This window comes from Chiloscyllium plagiosum, unplaced genomic scaffold (genome assembly GCF_037043375.1).
Source record: "Chiloscyllium plagiosum isolate Xiang-an unplaced genomic scaffold, Cpla_swu_hap1 HiC_scaffold_39, whole genome shotgun sequence".
NCBI classification, from domain to species: Eukaryota; Metazoa; Chordata; class Chondrichthyes; order Orectolobiformes; family Hemiscylliidae; genus Chiloscyllium; species Chiloscyllium plagiosum.
The window spans coordinates 17,220,891-17,226,890 of NW_028270177.1; positions in this window are offsets into that span (position 1 = coordinate 17,220,891).

The window sequence follows — 6,000 nt, forward strand, 5'->3', positions numbered from 1 at the left end:
ACAGCTAAAATAATGTTCTGCACAGAGCAGTGAATCTCTGCAATAAAAACCACAATCCTAATACCTCAGAAGATAAATTGGCATGCTGCAATAATATGAATGATAATGGCTACAGGTGTCTGTAATGTTAATAGGCCTTTACTTTTTAATAATAATCCAATGCAAAAAGGCAAACACAAATCAATCATCCTTTCTTATTGAAGTCAATTGAAAGACCAATTGATTGAGGTGTACGACGGCTGACTTGCTGTGGCTCATTGCGGGTTACTACTAAAGTTAAATTTCACCCCACTTCAATTTTTAATATTTCATTTCAAATTTCCCATGACTTTGTAACCCTAGTCCTGATTATTCTAATGTCCTCTCAAACTTCCTCCCAAGGTCCATCCTCTAAAAACTTCAGGTCATCCAAAACTCTGCTGCCCAAATCCTTCCTCATGTCAAGTTCCTTTCACCCATCACTCTTATCCTCCACAACTTACATTCCTGATCAGTCAAAGTTTTGATTTAAAAATTTTAATCCAGTCTTCAAAATCCTCCATTGTCTCACCTCTTACAACTCTGTTATCTTCTCCAGCCCCTCAATCCTTGAGATTTTTGTGCTTCTCTAATTCTGACTTGGAGCAACCCCTAATTTTATGGGTGCCAGTTGCTTTATCCTTAAACGCTGGAATTTGTTTTGTAAATCTGTCTTCCACCTATTTGTCAGACTTTCCTCTTCTCAAATGCTCCTTTAAGTCTGCTCTTTGGTCAAGTTGTTGGTCATCTGCCCAGATAGGTTGTAGCTCTGTGTCACATTTTGCTTATCATGCTCCTGAGAAGCATGTAGGACACTTTATTACATTAAAGATGCCATATAAATACAAGTTATCGTTGCTTTAGTAGCTTCTTTTCCCTTTTGTAGGATACAAGGGAGAGCTTTCTCAGGTTTTAGAATGCTTCCATGGTTCAAATGATCTAATAAATAATTCTCTGAACAAAATTTCAAATAGACTCTGTTTCAATCTGCAAGTCTTTTTTCAACATAGGATATTAGCAGGCAGTAAGTGTGAGTGAGATTTCTGGTTAGTCATGTGTTGACAAGAAAGTAGGAGCACTTTTCATCACTATCCATAACTTCAGACTACAACATGTATGCGAAAATACAATTGATACAGTAACTCAGACTTCCTGAATAAAGTGTAACATACACAATAGAATTTAACCTGACAATCCAGAAGGCACAGTGACCATTGGTTCAGTGATAATATTTGCCAGGGATTAGGTTTGGGCCCCATTCCAAACGACCATTGGAAAATGCAATTGAATCCTGTCTCCATGAAGTGGTTTGACATGGAACAAAGATCTGTGCATTTTATGAGTGAATACATCGTAAAGGGTAGGTGGAATTCTGTTACCTTGATTTGCAGTCCCCCTAACAGAATTTACTGTGAAGGAAAATCTAAGAGAAAGATCCCAGGAAACCATCTCAAGTTCCCTTTCCTTTTAATCAGCTGACAGTGAGGTTAGGATCTGTTCTAGGCCAGAGCACAATGGGTCATTTTATCAGGAATTGTTCCATTGTTGAAAACATCATTCTTTGAATATACCTTAGATCTATCTGAGCTGACAGTGTGGTTAGACATTAAAAAGATATTAACACACTATTTAAAGACTGACAAATAATTCTCCTAGTGTCCATCAGGTTTTTTACGATAGTGAATGCCACTCAAAATTGAATGAAAAGAAGTAGTCTCTATTGTTGCAGTGTAATATTTTAGCAATTCATTGAAGATATCCTTATATGTCACTTTTAATGAAATATTGCTGATTGGCTTTTAAGGATATTCACTCCTACGTTCATTCATTCACTATCAGTCTCTTGAATTGAGGATGATGCTCCCTTGTGGATGGCGGGGTTTAAGTGATTTGCTATGGGTTTGCCCTACTTTAGTTTTACAAGATCTTCCACAGTGAGGACATTGTTTCTTCATTTACACATTATACACTTAAAATAGCATAAATGTCGCTGTTGGGAAGTGGACCACGTTCGTGTCTCAGGCACTGATTATTTGTGTTAGTTATTATCAGGTCCTGCATAGCAGCATTAGATTCCCTAACTTTCTTCGAAATAATGTCCATTAAACCCGAACTCTTACTGCAACAGTGGTACTCTTTCCATTTACCACACCAGTCATCCAGTGGGCTTCTTAAGTAGGATTGCCTTTCTGTGTGAAACAAGGATACTTTGTGCAATAGGCCTATGCTATTCGGGAATTAATTGAGACTGTCCAAATTCATTCCACATTGCAGCTGATAAGTACCTTCTCCTATGTAGGTACAGCAACTGTCCTATAAAATTTCAAAATAGACAACAAAAACATAAAAATCTACCTTCCCAAATTGCCACTATAAAAACTGATTGCATGAAAATGATTGGAAATGAAACACACATACTTATGTTGATTTTAAATTTTAATTCAAATTATGTTGTATACTTGACTCAGGGTTGCATTTGTGCTGATAACAATGTTTGGTAAAGTAGAAAATGCAACACTGGGGTGACACTCTTCCACAGACAGAAAAGAAGGGTCGATGAGATGAAGAGACTGATTCAAGGTTAAGACCTGTGCCTATTATGCTCACAAGAGAGATAAATGAGACTTTTTTGGACTAAGCGTTAGTCCAAGGAAAGAAGCCAAAACCCATCAAGCTAAAGAACAACCTACTTTTAAATCCTCCCATCTTTATGGCGACCATTAAGCTATCTAAAATGTCCCTAAAACATTTATTTAGACTGCTAAATCTAATACAACAGATGGAGCAATCTAATCTTACAATACTAACTCTAGCAAGTATCTTCCTCCCCCATGAACAACAACTCTTCAACTCTTCATCCATGTCTCCTCTTTGTGATTAACATAATATATAATTTTAGTTTCAAAAAGATCATTCTTTGGATTCACTTGGCAAGGGCATGCCTTGTGTTTCTTAACCATCCCTAGTTCTCTTTTTAGGAGGTAGTGTTGGAAGTTTGATCTTAATGAGGATTTGGTTTACTTTATCTTCCACCTCTTTCCTCACCCAAACCTCTGAGGTGACTGTGAGGCCTCATCACCAAATCATACCATAAAGGTTCCCCTACAGCTCTGGCACTCCCCCTTCTTTTGAATGGCTTAACCCTTTCCACCCTTTGAATGTCTCTTTTAAATTTCCCATTTTCTTCTGCCCATTTAAGTACCATGTTATGATTCTCCCTGAGTTAATTTCACTGCCTTCTGCCCTCGGTCTCTGCATGGCAAATCAGGGCAGGACTTATGCACTTAATGGTAAGGTCTTAGAGAGTTCTGCTGAACAAAGAGACCTTGGAGTGCAGGTTCATAGTTTCTTGAAAGTGGAGTCGCAGGTAGATAGGATAGTGAAGAGGGCGTTTGGTATGCTTTCCTTTATTGGTCAGAGCATTGAGTAGAGGAGTTGGGAGGTCATGTTGCAGCTGTACAGTATGTTGGTTAGGACACTGTTGGAAAATTGTGTGCAATTCTGGTCTCCCTTCTATTAGAAGGATGTTGTGAAACTTGAAAGGGTTCACAAAATATTTACAAGGATGTTGCCAGGATTGGAGGATTTGAGTTATATGGAGAGGTTGAATAGGCTAGGGCTGTTTTCCCTGGAGCGTCAGAGGCTGAGGGGTAACTATATAGAGATTTATAAAATCATGAGGGGCATGGATAGGGTAAATAGATAAGGTCTTTTCACTGGGGTGGGGGAATCCAGGACTAGAGGGGAAAGATTTAAGAGTCCTAAAGGGCAGCATTTTCACACAGAGGGTGGTCCGTGTATGGAATGAGCCGCCAGAGGAAGTGGTGGAGGCTGTTATAAGTTCAGCATTTAAAAGGCATCTGGATGTTTGTATGAATAGGAAGGGTTTAGAGGGATATGGGCCAAATGCTGGCAAATAGGACTAATTGGTTTCGGATATCTGGTTGGCATGGAAGAGTTGGACCGAAGGGTCTGTTTCCATGCTGTACATTTCTATGACTCTATGACTCAGCAATTTCTCAATTACAACAATTCAATCCCTATCTCAACTGATAATGTTGTCTTTCCTTTTGGTTCATTGCTTTCCTATTCTTCCTGAACCACTTTCTTCATTTGAACTCTCCAACACATATTCGTAGTCACCCCCTTGTCCTTGCCACGTCATGTGGCTTCCATACTCCCACGTTGGTAATAAGAAGTAAGACTGATACTTCACTCTGTGTGGAGTTTGCACATTCCCCTCGTGTCTGTGTGGGTTTCTTCTGGGTGCTCCGGTTTCCTCCCACATCCCAAAGATGTGCAAGTCAGGTGAATTAGCCATGCTAAATTGCCCAGGGTGTTAGGTGCATTAGTCAGAGGGAAATGGGTTTGAGGGTTGGTGTGAACTTGTTAGGCCAAGGGCCTGTTTCCACATTGTAGGCAATCTAATCTAATCTAATCTAATCAAAAACTGATCTTGATCAGTTCCTTACATTCCTCTCCACACACATTCCCCTTCCCCCTCTTTATCTCTATTGTGTCTGTCTCTAAGAATTTCTCCACATCACTTCTAATGGCACTTTTAATTCCCAATGATCTAACCGTTGGCCTTCCATTAAATAAAACACTTCTGCAACCTGATTTCCTCAACCACAACCACTTCCACTATTGCTGACTCATCCTATTAAGACAACAGTCATGATTCGGAGATGCCGGTTTTGGGCTGGGGTGTACAAAGTTAAAAATCACACAACACCAGGTTATAGTCCAACAGGTATAATTGGAAGCACACTAGCTTTCGGAGTGACGCTCCTTCATCAGGTGATTGTCCTGATGAAGGAGCGTTGCTCCGAAAGCTAGTGTGCTTCCAATTATACCTGTTGGACTATAACTGGTGTTGTGTGATTTTTAACTTTATTAAGACCACGATTGTCTCTCACTCTGGCTATTCCATATGGCCCTCCTCTTTGCTTCCTGAAAGCTAAGGGACTCACTCTCCATTCCTCACTCTTCTCTAATAGGAGGTATATTCTTCTTATTATACTTATTATTATATTCTTCTTACACTTTATGCTGAATCATCTCTCTGATTTATTGCCGCTATTTATATATTGCTAATATAATCTCACATATCTACAATCATTTATTCAGAATTCTGGTGTGAAATGCTGAAATCTTAAAATGTCAGAGGTCAGACTATTGCTTTCAAGGAGGATTCTCACTCATTCCAGTTCAACCAATTCAGTTCGGTGAAAGTGGCAGTTAGGCCAGCCACTGGATTCTGGATTAGTGGTGCTGGAAGAGCACAGCAGTTCAGGCAGCATCCAAGGAGCAGCGAAATCGACATTTCGGGCAAAAGCACTTAAGCAGGAATAAAAAGCTTTTTATTCTTGATGAAGGTTTTTGCCCGAAACGTCGATTTTGCTGCTCCTCGATGCTGCCTGAACTGCTGTGCTTTTCCAGCACCACTAATCCAGAATCTGGTTTCCAGCATCTGCAGTCATTGTTTTTACCTAGTTAGGCCAGCCAGTTCTACTCCAGACCCCCTTAACAATGAGCTACACTTCATCCTGGGAATTGGGCCAGATTATGGTAAAACCTACCCCTGAATGCGTGGAACTAAAATTGCTTCAGTGGCATCTCTACTACTACCACTCTTTTCTTTCAGCATGAATTGATTTTATTAGAATCAATTATATTGGGACTGGATTTGTATTTTACAGAGCGATGTTTGTACAGCTTTGATGATTTTGATTTGAAAGGAGGCAGCCAACTGAAGCAATTAATCATCAGATCTGGTGATTTTCTTTTGCTTCAATGCAAAATTTCAGTTCCCTGCAATCTTTTTAAAGTGTAATGTTTTCAAATAATTTCAGTTCCTTCTTTAATTTCTCTTCTGGAGTCAGAACTAGAGAGAAAATGCACATTCTTTTGGACTAACAAACATAATCATTAAGACGTTAGCTAATTATGAAAAGAAACATTGCACTTGCCTATACCTGA